The 15390-nt window shown below is 37.3% G+C and overlaps 1 non-coding gene across 1 annotated transcript; it reads left to right on the top strand.

The window, feature by feature from the left end:
• The first annotated feature begins 5778 nt into the window (after positions 1 to 5778).
• LOC122028392 lies at positions 5779 to 5884 on the top strand. Its single transcript, XR_006124783.1, has one exon. It is a non-coding gene; the product is annotated as a small nucleolar RNA R71 (small nucleolar RNA).
• The last annotated feature ends 9506 nt before the right edge of the window (positions 5885 to 15390 follow it).

The following is a 15390-nucleotide window of genomic DNA, read 5'->3' as shown; positions in this document are numbered from 1 at the left end:
GCATTTTAGTTTTAAAATTTGTTCAAGCACTGCATGTTTTAAATTCGTTTAAGCACTACAGTTTTAGATTTGTTTCAGCACTGCAGTTTAGATTTGTTTAAGCATTGCAATTTTGTATGAGGCAGTCTTTTATTATAAGTATTAACAAGTGACAAGTATTTTATTTGAGGAGGCTAGTACCCGACTTCTGAGGTTGTCGTTAAACAAATCCAGGTGACCGATTCCGAGGTCTCGGCCCTGGTAAGACCAAGGTCTTTACCCTCGTAGGACTGGTGGTTCGCTACCTCAGTTTCTATAAGGGAGCGCGCAATGGTACTAAGTCTGGGCCCAAGAGATTATTATTTTGAAGTATAAAAGTATAAGTTTTGAACAAATAAAATAAGCTTCCCATAAGTTTAAAAATCAACAAGCTTAGTTCTTTTATTCTTACATGTTTATATTTTCTTTGTTACTATTAGATGAGCATGAGCAGCTTTACATGTTTAGCATTTCTGTCTGTTTTGATTTCCTTGCTATTAGATGAGCATGAGTAGTATTTCTTGTAAAGCATTCAATTCTTAGATTTCTTCCTGTTCATATGCATATTCGAGTTTTGTGAGTTAGATAGCGCTTACTAAGCATTTTGTTTATAGTTGCATTTTCCTCTTACTGTAGATAAAGGAAAAGGAAAGCTATAGTGAAGGAAGGCGACAAGGAGGTGTGGATGGATGTGTGCTGTCTGGACTATGGAAGCCTTGGGATTTTGCTTAAGAATTCATTAAGATTTTGTATTTAGACTGTTGGGATTATTCTTTCATGTTGCTGGATTTGTTCATTGAATATTTTAAGTTTTAGAATTCTTCCTTTTATTTGCTATGCATATTAGTTCCGCTATCCGGGTTGTATTATTGTTGCATCCATGTTCATATTAATATATAGTTTTAGCATGTTCAGATTAACATATATAGTTTTAGTTGAAAAAAAATAATTGAGTAGAATGTATTAGATGAGTTATTTATGTTTCCAGCTGTTACTTATTGTATCCTTTGAGTTTTTGAGAGTTTTAAGTATTGATATTTACATGTGAGCAACACTAGTTAAGAAAAGTTAATAGTACAGTAACGTCCCACATTCACAGACTAGTAGAGTGGAGGGTGGGCTTTTACATCTCGGGTATACAATCTAGAGCACTCTCTCTACGAGAGCAGCAATTCCTATGGGATTGTTTCTCCTTTTAAGGGAACGTCTTAGACATCCAGAAAGGGTTACCCCTATCACGAGGGTACCTTGGTCAATACGCTCTAGAGCATCCCCTTGCGTGATCAACAATCCTCCACAACAATCAACGAAGCATGCATATTCACACACACAACTCATCAATATGAACAAAAGCATTAACAATTCATTGAATAGAAATAAGGTGAATCAACATAGTTCTACATCTCCGTCGTATTACAAATACTTCCTAATCCTAGAAGAGGATGTCTACTCCATTGTGGGGGAAGAACAACCCCAGAACATAAAGAAAATCATACTTACCATCCTAGAAGGAAAGGAAGAAGAGATGTTTGATGATTCCGATGTCTTGGGGATGCTTCCTTGCTCCGGAGATGGGTGGATCGTGAAGAGATGACGGTGGATGAAGCTCGACGCTTTCCCCGAGGGGAGGGACGAAGTCCCGAACCAAAGATCCCCCCAAAAATAGGTTTCTTGACCCTTTTATAAGCTAGGGTATGGGCGCCGCACAGCCCGTGGCACGACCATGCAAGGTTGGCACGACCACGCCCATCCTCTCCTCTGGCGAAGCTGCAAGGCCGTGCCGATTGGCACGACCGTGTGGTCTCTGGATTCTGCTCCCTGAGGCACGGCCGTGCAAGGATGCATGGCCGAGCATTCCTTTGTCTCGGCTTGGGGTGGCATGTGCGTGCAATGATGCACGGTCGTGTGCTGCTTTGCCTCTGTCATGGCCGCACGACCGTGCACTGCTTCACCTCTGCCATGGCCGCACGACCGTGCAAGAGTGCACGGTCGTGCACTGCTCCCTTTTGTCTGGTCACACGGCCATGTGTTGCACGCCCGTGTTCTTTGGCTTGTTTCGGTGTGTAGATAATCGCCATTTTTGCTCCGAAAGTCATCCCTGTCAACACAAAACCAAACAAAGAGCAGATATCTGAAAAAAAGAATATATATAATGAATACAATACGAAAGAGGCAACCATGCAATGAATATATATGAATAAGGTACGTGAATGTGCGCTAAAACATGCGTAAATGATCATAATATTTACGCACATTACACCCCCAGACTTAAACCTTTGCTTGTCCTCATGCAAAACCCGAAATCTAGATTCATGTGGTTAAATAGTGCATCATAATTTCTAGCAAGTCAATCTAATTCTATCAAATGATTTCATTGGTGAGCAAGACACAAAAATAGTTTAAGTATGACCTAAGTAGTAGTCCTCCGTGCTCAGTGCAAAGGTGGCCTAGATTTATCAAGTTTCAATCCCTAAGTCTAGTCAAGTCGTCATAAAATTTTGTTCCTTATGCTTCCGGCGAAAGGTGTTCGGGTTGCAAGGTTGCAAATATAGTCCCAAATTGAAAATACATGGGAAAGATCATGGGTTTATAAGAGAAAAGATATCTCCATTGGCATGAGGCCATTTGGGGAGAGCCCAAGAGCAAAACCATAAGGGCTTAGGCCCAAAGTGGGCAATATCATGCAATTGTGGAGATATCTAAATTCTTTTCTATCCTACAATTGGTATCAGAGCCCGGACTGCCAGAAGGTTTAACCGCCGACTGTGCACAAGAGCTATGGTCTGATTGAGCCATGTGGGTACAATATTGACCTCAAATAAAGAAAGTGGGGGCTCCTATGTTTGGATCAAGAGGACCAGACACCAGGCAGGAAGTCCTAGTTGCGACTAGGCAATGAAGTCCTAGTAGGTCGGGTGGACCGAGGGGCAGGAAGACTTGGTGGGTCGAGGATCGGACGTGGGAAGCCTATGGTCCTTTGTTTGAGGGGGGATTGTTGGGGTTGCAAGGTTGCAAATATAGTCCCATATTGAAAATACATGGGAAAGATCATGGGTTTATAAGAGAAAAGATATCTCCATTGGCATGAGGGCTTTTGGGGAGAGCCCAAGAGCAAAATCATGAGGGCTTAGGCCCAAAGTGGACAATATCATGCAATTGTGGAGATATCTAAATTTTTTTCGATCCTACAAAAGGTACTTACCTGCCACATGCAAGGTGCATTCCCCTCAAAAAATGTTATGCATCGTCTACACAAGGTCTCAAAGGAATACTCAGTATCAAGAGAAACATAGCATTCATTTCCCTAGTAACCTAATTCGGTCTCAAAGGGGTGAATTGCTAGTTTCCACTCACGACAACAATTTTTTCCCCCTTATTTTTTTCATTGAATGTTTGCAAAGTATCAAACTTGAACAAACCTTTAATTTTTCAATTTTTTATTATTTTATTTATTTATTTTTGGGATAAATTTTTTTCCAAATGAGTTTACATGATCTAAGTTTATCCAGTAACAAAAATGTAGTTGAGAGGTCACCATAAAAGCACAAGTACTAGTCCAATCCCATGAATCATGACTATTTTAGAGTAATCAACCATCAAAAATAGGCATAGTGTATAGAGATCCTAAAACAAGGTCAATACTTAAACTCTTATAGTAAAAATATTGCTCACTTCATGCTATCATAGATAGAAAAAGATAGATCACTAAACATAAGTAACACATGAACCACATAAAATCTAGAATAACTAGTATTTTGCATTAAGGAACAAACAATCATAATATGATGTAGGATGCAACTAGTAAAAATTTAATTTGAAATATGCAAAAACTAAGAAGTATGACAAACACTAAACTAAACCCAAACATCCCCCCAGACTTAAATTTTTCATCGTCCCGATGAAAGCTAGAAATGTAAGGTGAAGGAAATTTATGAAGTTTAGAGAAGTTACCAAGTGATGAGCTTCAAATGGTTGACATGCATGTGCTTTAAGATACTCCTCTATCCGATGCTCACATTCCTCCACAACTTTAAATTCTACAAAAATAAGATAGGCAAGAAAAATTAAGCAGAGGGTATGATTTATTATCAATGAAGTAAAAAGAAACTAAAAAGAAAACAAGGAAAATGAATTTGGGTTGCCTCCCAAGAAGCGCTTGTTTAAGATCATTAGCTTGACCACCTCATTAAATTCATTGTAATCTTGCTCTTGGAGAGGTAAGATATTTCAATACCCTCCTACCAAGGGCTCTTATTATGGAGGGAGTTTTCAATGTAGGAGTTGAAAAATGAGGTGTCGCTCTCTCCATCTTCGTCTTCTTTAAATTCTTTCAGGTGGTCGAAGACGGTTCAGATTGAACTTCCAATTAGCAGCCCAAGTGAAATATGCACAAGCAAAAGAAATACAAATCTCCCACAAACGTGTTAGATAAGATGGAACCATAACCATATTAAAATAAGTATAATAAGAAATAAAAACTGAATCACATCCAATAAAGTCAATGATGGGTACCTCTATAATGTTTTCTAAAGGATCACAAAAAATACTAGCCTTGCTTTGCTGAGTGATACCTGAAACTACTAAACCTGTGGATGTGACTTCCTCTGAAGCAAATGATGGTTCTGTCTCTGGCTCAGGTGTTGATGCTACAAAAGGTGGTGATTCTTGGGGCTTCGCTTCCATTGCAAAAGTCCCTACACATTTATCATCAACCAATTCTATTCTTACAAATTCCATATCATCAATTAGTTGTGTGATCAAAGGAGGTGATTCTTGAGATGCTGCTTCCAAAACACAGCTCCCTACACATTCTTCAATATTATCATCATCAACAAAAGCATCAAAAAATAAACCAACATCAATATCCTCAGTGGGAGAATCATCTATAGGAGGATCACTAACTTCATTTGTAGTTTTAAGTTGATCTACCACATCACATTCATCATCTGAAAATTCAATTTCATCATAACACCCTGTAAACCTAGAAGGTAAATCTGAAAACTTGTTATCCATTGCATTATCATCAAAATCCTCATCTGAAGAGTCCTCATCTTCATATACGTCAGAAATTTACACTCAACCATAGTGGTGTCACAGAATCTACCCAATTCTTCATTTTCGTTGGCCCTCACTAGCCTTTGTGGAAAATGAACCTTTAGTGAAGGTCTTTGGAAAGGTTGAGCTTGTGATAGAGGTTTAAACTGCTTGTCTAGTGATGGTGTGATCAACCGTTGAGGGAAAGGTACTTGTGGCATTTGGGAACTTCCTGGAGAAATGGAACTGAGTTCTTGTGATCTTCTATTATTCTTCTCCTCAATTCTAAACATGTCCTTCTTCAGAAGTTCTTCATGATTCTTTCCCTTTCTCAACTTAATATCATTACAAATCTCACTAGATTTTGTCTACAAAGGAGGGGGATCTTATTAGAGCCATTTTGAAACTATGCTCTCAATCTTTGCCCCCAAATGTTTGAACTCCTCATTCTTTGACTTCTGAATTTTGACATTCTTGGGTGGTTGAATTACATTTTGTTTGACAGGCTCTCTAGTACATATGGCTTGTACTTCTTGAATTTCTGAGGGAGATTCCATCCAACTTTTGCTTGACCATCCATGGAGGCTCAATGTCACTCGATCAATTAATGTATAAGCTTCCTCTATACTCTTGCCCATAAATGAACCTCCAGTTGATGAATCTAACAAACACTTATCTGAAAAAGAAATTCCCCTATAGAATATGTGTAGAATCAACCATTTCTCCAAGTCATGGTGAGGACACTGCCTTTGTAGACTCTTGAATCTGTCCCATGCTTCGAATAAAGATTCTCCCTTTGCTTGAACAAAATTTATGATGCAACTCCTCATGTAGATTGTTCTGCTTGGAGGGAAAAAATGATTCAGAAATTGCTGCTCTAACTGTTCCTAACTTGTGGTTCTTTGAGGACGAAGAGAATATAACCAAGTCCTTACTTTGTCCTTGATACTGAAAGGAAATGCCATCAATCGAACTGCATCCGCTGATACTCCTTCACAGTCCACCATATCACAAAGCTCTAAAAAACTCTCAAGGTGCAGATAAGGACTTTCTGATACTTCTCCTCCAAACTTATGACCTTATATCATGGAGATTAACTCTGGGTATAGTTGGAAATTTTCTGCTTCAATATGAGGCTGCACAATGGGAGATAAAAATCTTGCAGAAATGGGTGCAGAGAAATCTCTTAAGGATCTGCTTGACATGTTAACGCTCATGGTTTCTAAGAAATAATATTTATGAGAAGAATTAAAAAAAAAGAAAAAAAATGAAAGACAAGAAGTAAAATGCTAAGTGAAAAAAAAAATAAATGCAGAATTTAAAGACAAGAAAGGAAATGTAGATTTTTTTTATTATGAAAGTAGAAAAACCAAAGCTATTCACAAGTCTAGATTAACTAAATTACTAATCTACTAATGTTAATATGAACAATCCCCGACAACGACGTCAAAAACTTGTTACGCAACCGCAAGTGTACGGTTTTGTCGTCAGTAATAAAAATATCGAATCCACATGGACTGTTGATTAAGCACTAGAGATGTCGCAAGTAGGTTATCTAGACGGTCGAAAGTTAGCTTTGGCGCTTGCAAACTAACGTGAGTGATTGAAGAGAGAGAGAAGGTTGAGAGAGAGAAAAGAGATCTTGGAGGGAATGAGCTTCGGGAGATGGATTCTAGGATTTCGATTTCATTGTAATACTAGGAGATACTATATAGATTGCTTAGTTTCTACCCTCTATGCCCATGCTTTTGTAGGAAGTTAGATTGGTCAATATCCTTAAGTATTGAATAGAGACGATCCCTGTGAAATCTTGTAACGGTTAACCCCTGTCGGTGCCTAGGTAGATCACAGGAATTCGTGCCTAGTAAATAGTAATAAGCATAAAGGTAGATGGTACGGGTTCCTACTTCCTCATGGAGGAATTGCCTCTCCTTTCAAGAGAATGTCCTAGACGTCCGTGAACGGGTTACCCTTGTCACTAGGGCCCCTCGGGTATACGATCTAGAGCACTCTCTCTATGAGAGCAGCAATTCCTATGGGATTGTTTCTCCTTTTAAGGAAATGTCTTAAACGTCCGGAAAGGGTTACCCCTGTCACGAGGATACCTTGGTTAATACGCTCTAGAGCATCCCCTTGCGTGATCACCAATCCTCCACAACAATCAACGAAGCATGCATAGTCACACACACAACTCATCAATATGAACAAAAGAATTAACAATTCATTGAATAGAAATAAGGTAAATCAAAATAGTTCTACATCTCCATCGTATTACAAATACTTCCTAATCCTAGAAGAGGATGCCTACTCCATTGTGGGGGAAGAACAACCCCAGAACATAAAGAAAAGCATACTTACCACCCTAGAAGGAAAGGAAGAAGAGATGCTTGATGATTCCGATGTCTTGGGGATGCTTCCTTGCTCCGGAGATGGAAGGATCGTGAAAAGACAGCGGTGGATGAAGCTCGACGGCTTTCCCCGAGGGGAGGGACGAAGTCCCGAACCAAAGATCCCCCCCCCCCCCCCCCCCCCCCAAAAAAAATAGGTTTCTTGACCCTTTTATAAGCTAGGGTATGGGCGCCTCACGGCCCGTGGCACGGCCGTGCAAGGTTGGCATGGCCATGCCCATCCTCTCCTCTGGCGAAGCTGCATGGCCGTGCCGATTGGCACAACCGTGTGGTCTCTGGCTTCTACTCCCTGAGGCACGGTCGTGCAAGGATGCACGATCGAGCATTCCTTTGTCTCGACTTGGGGTGGCATGGTCGTACAATGATGCACGGTCGTGTGTTGCTTTGCCTCTGCCATGGCAGCATAGCCGTGCATTGCTCCGCCTCTGCCATGGCTGCACGGTCGTGTAAGAGTGTACGGCTGTGCACTACTCCCTTTTGTCTGGTCACACGACTGTGTGTTGCACGACCGTGTTCTTTGGCTTGTTTCGATGCATAGATAATCGTCGTTTTTGCTCTGAAAGTCGTCCCTGCCAACACAAAACCAAACAAAGGGCAGATATCCGAACAAAAGAGTATATATAATGAATACTGTTGGATCGTGATGTTTCGATAGAGGGGGTGAATATCAAATGTGAAAAATTCTTCGATAAGAGTTAAACGCAGCGAAAAAATTAAGCAATGCTAACACAGACTAATTTTACTTGGTTCGGAGCCTGTGTCGACTCCTACTCCAAGGCCCGCACTCTTTGAGTGCTTTCGGTGGGCAATCACTAGCAATTAGAAATTTATTACAAACTACGTACAGGAAATGCTAATGAAACTAAAAGAAATACCGACAAAGAAATAAATCGAAAAGGAGAATTGTGTTGTCGGAACTTCGTTAGCGTCGCAGGAGTGCAGAGCAGCAGAGCAAGCAGTAAAAGATCTTCTTTTCAGTTGTTGTTTTGAGCTCCACCCCTGACTCTCCTTTTATATGAGGCTCGGGGCGCCCCGGATCCCTTCCGGGCGCCCTGGTGAGATGTGGCAGGTCCAACCAGCGAGCTCCATGTGGCGACGATGCGATAGGATTAAAGTTGCCTCTCGGGCGCCCGGATCCCTTCCTGGCGCTCAGACCTCCGGGCACCCGGATCCCTTCCGGGCGCTCGGACCACATTTCTCCAGAAAACTTCTTCTCCTACAAGACAAGGTTAGTCCGAGGCAAATATATAATTTTTAACCTACAAAACAGAGTGTTAGTTCAGTTTATAGTTTAATAAAAAGAGTATGACTTAGATTCCGTCTTTCCGATACCGGAATCTAGTCACGATCTCGACTTAGATATCCGAAATGGATCTAAGCCGAATCGATGCCTAATGTTCCCTTCTCGGGAACGCGTCCTCACAGTCACTCCCTTCCAGTGACTTATCTTTACTCACCTGCCAGACGTCAGGTTAGCCCTTCGACCCGTCTGGACTTCTCGCCAGCTATCCGGTCAGCCCGTCGACCTAGCTGGACTTCTCGCCAAGTGTCCGGTCAGCCCGTCGACCCACTTGGACTTCTCGCCAGCTATCCGGTCATCCCGTCGACCTAGCTGGACTTCTCGCCAAGCGTCCGGTCAGCCCGTCGACCCGCTTGGACTTCGTGCCAGACATCCGGTCACCCCGTCGACCTGTCTGGACTTCGCCTGCACACTCGGTCAGAGTGTTAGATCACGACAAACCTAACTTAACCTGATTTGTCATTCATCAAAACCTGAGTTAGACCGTTAGTGCTAACCGCACCAACAATCTCCCCCTTTTTGATGGAATGACAACCTGGTTAAGTTAGTGAAAAATATGCGAGTAAAAAAAATAGCATGATTTTTAAGGTTTAAGTTAATTTTTTAAATTTGACATTTTATTTCTCTAACTTAACCACCTATCCCTCCCCCTTTGGCATTCATCAAACAAGGACATAAGTCAAACACTCAAAAATACAGAATACAGACAAAGTTAAAATGTAAGAAATGATGTCAAGTTAACTTGGGGGAGTTTAAATAGTAATTTAGCTTTTGTTTCTTGACTTTTGTAAAATAACTAAGTTTTGAAAATAGCTAATTTAGCAACATAACTTAGTATTTAGTATATTTTGAGTAATTTTGAAAGATAATTTTTGCAAAATTAATTGATTTTCCAAACTTAAAAAAAAAATTAAAAGCTAATTTTCAAGCTTAAGTTTAGGAAAGCTAAGTTTAGATATTCTAATTTCCGAACATAAGGTTATAAGTTACAACTTTTAAGATCAAATTTTCAAAGTAAGTTTCAACTTTAAAACACTTTTCAAACATGAGTTTTTAAAGCCAAAATTTCAAGGTTTAAATTTTCAAAATAAATTTCAACTTTGAAACACTTTTCAACCATGAGTTTTCAAAATCAAAGTTTCAAAACTGAGTTTGAAAAATTTACTTTTCAAGACTAACTTTGCAATAGATTCAAAATCTTAGTTTATAAAATCTAATTGAAGAATTTAGTTTTATGAAAGCTAGTTTTCAAAAATAGGTTTAAAAAAATTGAAACATAAGTTTTCAAAATTAAAGATTTCAAAACTAAGTTTGGAAAATTTACTTTTCAAGACTAACTTTGTAAAAGCTTTAAATTTGAAAATCGAAATTCAATCTCAAAACCAAAAAAAATTATGTTTAAGGTGGATAAAATAATTTAGGCGCTAAGTGTTGATTTAATCCTCCCCCTAAACTTGACATCTAAAATAGTTGTCTTACCAATTAGGTACTTACTAACTATCAGAAGATAGTAGCTTTCACTTGGTTAGTCAAGTTAAGTTTATTGCAATCAGTTAGTGTTTGACTAAACTGAATAACTTAGCTTGATCAATGTATGTTTTGTATTTAACGCCCAGACTTATATTGATGCACTAACATAAGTATCTTAAGTCCAGGCAATTGGCCTATACATCTCACCCCTTTCTATGTATGTCAATCACAAGCAAGGTAAACCTAGGGTATTGGTGAGATGCTCAAATTCTAGTCTAGGGGAACATGATTTCTAAAGGGATTTTTCTACTCTAAGGCTAATTTTTTTTTTTTTAAATCTAAAAGTAGGAAAGTTTTAAAAAAAATAAAATAATTTTAACCTAGAATTTGAAATAGTCAATTTTAAAACAGTTTTTGAATTTTGAAAATCCTAGTCTATTAAACACATTCCTAATTTTCTACACAGATTACTAAATTCACTTTCAGTGAGTGGTTGTGTGAATATGTCAGCTAAATTAGACTTGGACTCAATGTATTTGAGTTCAATGTCACCTTTAGTAACATGATCCCTGATAAAGTGATGTCTAATTTCAATGTGTTTAGTTCTGGAATGATGCACTGGATTTTTTGTTAGGTTAATTGAGCTAATGTTATCAATTAAGACTTTGACATTTGTAAGGTTCAAGTTAAAATCTTTTAGGGTGTGCATCATCCATAATAATTGTGCAACACACTCTCCTATTGCTATGTATTCTGACTCAATTGTGGATAGGGCAACACAGTGTTGCTTTCTACTAAACCAGCTGACAAGTGATGGACCCAGTAATTGACATTCGCCACTTGTGCTTTTGCGGTCTAATTTGCATCCAGCATAATCTGAGTCAGAGTACCCTATTAATTCAAAATTATTAGTCCTAGGATACCAAATACCTACATTTGTTGTTCCTTTAAGGTATCTAAAGATTCTTTTAACTTGAGTCAAGTGAGATTCTTTAGCACGGGTTTGGTATCTAGCACACATACTAACTGCAAATAAGATATCTGGTCGACTTACAGTTAAGTATAGTAGGCTAACTATGACACCCCTATAGTATTTTAATCAACTGGTTTTCCATTTAGGTCATCATCTAGGATTGTGTTTACTGCCATAGGTGTTTTTATCTCTTTGGTGTTTTCCATTCCAATTTTTTTGAGTAATTCCTTAGTATATTTTTGTTGATAAATGTAGTTACCTTCATTTGTCTATTTGATTTGTAATCCTAAAAAGTAGGTTAATTTGCCTACCAGACTCATTTCAAACTCGTGTTCCATTAAACTTGTAAATTCATCTAAGAATTCTAAATTTGTTGAGCCAAAGATTATATCATCTACGTAAATTTGTGCTATAAAAATATATTCTTTTATTAATTTGACAAATAAGGTTGGGTCAATTTGACCTTGGTTAAACCCTTTAGAGATTAGGTAAGAAGTTAGTCTTTCATACCAAGCCCTAGGTGCTTGCTTGAGTCCATATAAGGCTTTCTTCAATTTATAGACATAATCAGGGTGTTCTAGACTCTCAAACCCAGGTGGTTGTCCTACGTAGACTTCTTCTTTTATTAGTCCATTTAGGAATGTTGACTTAACATCCATTTGGTATAGTTTAAACCCTTTGTGTGCTGCATAACTTAGTAACATCCTAATGGACTCTAGTCTAGCCACTGGGGCATATGTTTCATCATAGTCAAGTCCTTCTACTTGACTAAACCCCTTAGCAACTAGCCTGACCTTATTTCTAGTAATTTCTCCAGTTTCACTTAATTTGTTTCTAAATACCCATTTTGTTTATATTATTTTCTTATTGTTGGGTGGTGGTACCAAGTCCCAAACTTCATTACACTCAAATTGAGCTAATTCTTCTTGCATAGCTATGACCCAGTCTGGGTCAAGTAGTGATTCGGCTATGGTTTTGGGCTCAATTTTTGAGATTAAAGATATTTGACTTAGATTTCTAAAGGATGATCTAGTTTGAATCCTAAGTTTTGGGTCACCAATTATTTGATCAGTTGGGTGATTTGGGTTGACTCTTATAGTTCTAGGGGGTTGACTATCCTGAGGTTGTTCTTCTTCTTCATGACTTAGAATTTGGTTGGTTCCTTCAGAGTTATTATTTTTTTGAACAAATTCAATTGCTTGAAGTTGTGTTTGTTCTTGGTTTTGTTTGGATTCTTCAAATTTCACATTAGTAGTTTCTTCAATTCTTAAGGTAACCTTATTATAAACCCTATAACCTCTACTATTTAGGTAGTAGCCTAAGAAAATTACATTTTCAACTTTAGAGGTGTTCTCTTGTGTTTAAGATAAAAGCTGGGCACCCAAATACTTTAAAGTATTTTATATTGGGTTGTTTATTATAATAAACTTCGAAAAATATTTTGTTATGGATTTTCACTACAACAAAAACTGCAAACGACAACGGATATTATCCGTTGTCGTAGGGTCAAAAAACCGTTGTAACTGAGGGCGTTGTAGAATGTATTGCCCTACGACAACGGTTTTGAATCTGTTGTCTTTGTAGACATTTGACAACGATTTTTATCCGTTGTTGTTTATATGCCCAAAACTTGACTACGAAGGATACGACAACGTTTTAAAACCGTTGTGGTAGATAATTTCAACAACAGAAATAAACAGTTGTGGTAGACATTTTTTACAACAGATATAAACTGTTGTGGTAGATAATATTTGACACATTTTATTTTTTTTACAACAGTTTTAATATATTTTACAATGGATAAAACCGTTGTCTTTTATCACTTTTTACAAAAAAAAAAAAATTCGTTGTGGTTTACCTAATTTTTACAACATTTTTAACTGTTGTCTTTAATGTTCATTAATACCAAACAACCAATCTTATTTTACTATAAGCAAACCACCAATACAAAACTAAATATTTACTACATTAAATTCAAAATAAGCATCCATATATAATTCATCTTGTAGCCACATATACAAAAATATACAAAATGAGTTGTTACTCATCAAAATACAAAACTTTTCCATTACTGTTCTCCATATACATTAAATCACATGTTTTCCATTTGTTGTTCTCCATATGGCTGTTAATTTACAAATTAGCAAGGCAAGCTACATCCTAACAAAGCTTACTTCTTGCATAAAAAAAACTCAAGTCTCACGAATTGCCCGACCTGTAAGAGAAAATTTTAACAAAACTTATCAAATTTCAGAATTCCAAAAGGAGAATGTAATTAACCAATCTGTAGTGCATAGAAGGCAAAAACAAACCAAATGAAGGAAACAAAAAGAGGTGTTTATTAGATAATAACAGTACATGGAATCTACTAGGAGCAGTGATACCTAGCTTAGCATAGTTTACTAAATAATTAGCACTGCATGCAGCTAACATTATTTAAGTGAACTATCATCCAAGATCAATAGAATCCATGCAAAGCGCATTACATCCATTAACATCTTGAAACAAAATATTCATGCAATTTTTTGTGTCATTTTCCAGACTGCATTACCTTTGAGTATTTGGTAGGCACAATATGTTTTTCCATTTTGCAAGTAACAAGTTACCAGGAGCTGCAAATTGATCTGCAATAAACAGACCCATCACAAAAGCATAAGTGAAAGTAAAAAACAAGGCTTCAAAATCTTCCAATTAAAACTTGAACCAAAAGAATTGGATCATCATGATGAGTTATGTCAGGGTGAATTGTTTGTAGAGCTAAAACAACCAAAAATTACTCAAAATAGAAATCACATACGCACAACTTTAATAATTACATAGGACACCTAAAAGAACCAAAGTGTTAATCAAATAAGTGTAGATTAAGAGCTATAACATTCACTACATTCCAGCTGGAAAAAAAGATTTTTCATTCCCATTTCATCAATACAAAGAGAAAATCTAACAAATTTAGCTGCAATGCACGTGCAATTCACGGGTAATTTGCACTGCTCGTCCAAGCAAAAGTATATAGAGCAAACTATTAAGAAATCAAACTGCAGTATATAGATGTTTTGTATATCAATATACTATGGATCATACACGAAATGTCTTTACAAGCTCTTCATTTCATTATTCTCAAGCAATCACTAACATGCATATAGATTAACATAGTTGTGCTTGATGAAGCATCATAATTGTCATTCGTGATGATACTTGCAAGGTCCAACAAGATGGAAGTAGGAAATAAAAATTTGTCATCAACAATGAATTTCGAATGTACTTTTGCCACAGTAGAATTATGCTCAAGGAGTCATCAACAAAGTATGTAGTTCAACATAGTAAAAATTTAAATGCGATTGTAAAAAGAAAAAATAATAAATTATAGGATTAGACAAGGAAATTAAACTAGTAAATGAAACAAACACAGGTACAGAATTTAGGACATCCCAACAGATATCAGATATTCCTTGGATGGTAGAAAAATGTTAGGTAAAACGTTAAAGATGCATACATGGAGACTTTGAGATAGGAGGAAAAACAAGATTAAGTCATGGCATATAGATGAAAACCATAAGGAGAGTACAAACAAGAAATTTGTAGAGCAACTCATAAGATAAATAAGGAACCACAAAGAGAGGCAATAAATAAGAGAAATGTCAGCTAATTCTGCTCATGGTAGAAATGCAAGAATGAAGTATTGAGCAAAGGAGATAGCTAGTTGTGAACAAACAAATTATTGGCAGTAAGGAATCAAAATCAATAAGTCATGGAGTCACAAACAAAGTGTTCAACCATCTTTTGAAGTCTAGTAATTTATACCTAGTAATGAATATAGTCTAGTACGCAATCCACCCATTCGGATCGTACTTCGTCAATTTCTTCATTGAAGTAAATTGTTTTCTTTAACTGTTAACAAACCCAGATTAATTTAGTAAAAACAATCAGTAATGAAGAAGCAAAGCCAAATAAAAGAAATTATTTGAGAAAATTGAGAATATGTCAAATATGCCAAGCAAATGAGAAAAAAAACCAGAAAAACATACACTGACCAAATCAGAAGCTGGAAATTTATGGTTGCTGAAACGAGTCCTCAAATATTCTCAATGAAGAATTAAATATGTACTCACAGTGTGGTGCCCGACTGAGTAGGAAATTTACCTCATTTTTCATCACTACCCAATGTGCAGGCCAAGCAACATGGGTCC

This window comes from Zingiber officinale, chromosome 10A (assembly GCF_018446385.1).
Source record: "Zingiber officinale cultivar Zhangliang chromosome 10A, Zo_v1.1, whole genome shotgun sequence".
NCBI classification, from domain to species: domain Eukaryota; kingdom Viridiplantae; phylum Streptophyta; class Magnoliopsida; order Zingiberales; family Zingiberaceae; genus Zingiber; species Zingiber officinale.
Note: the sequence above shows the minus strand (reverse complement) of the source record. Positions and strands in the feature narration are given on the sequence as shown.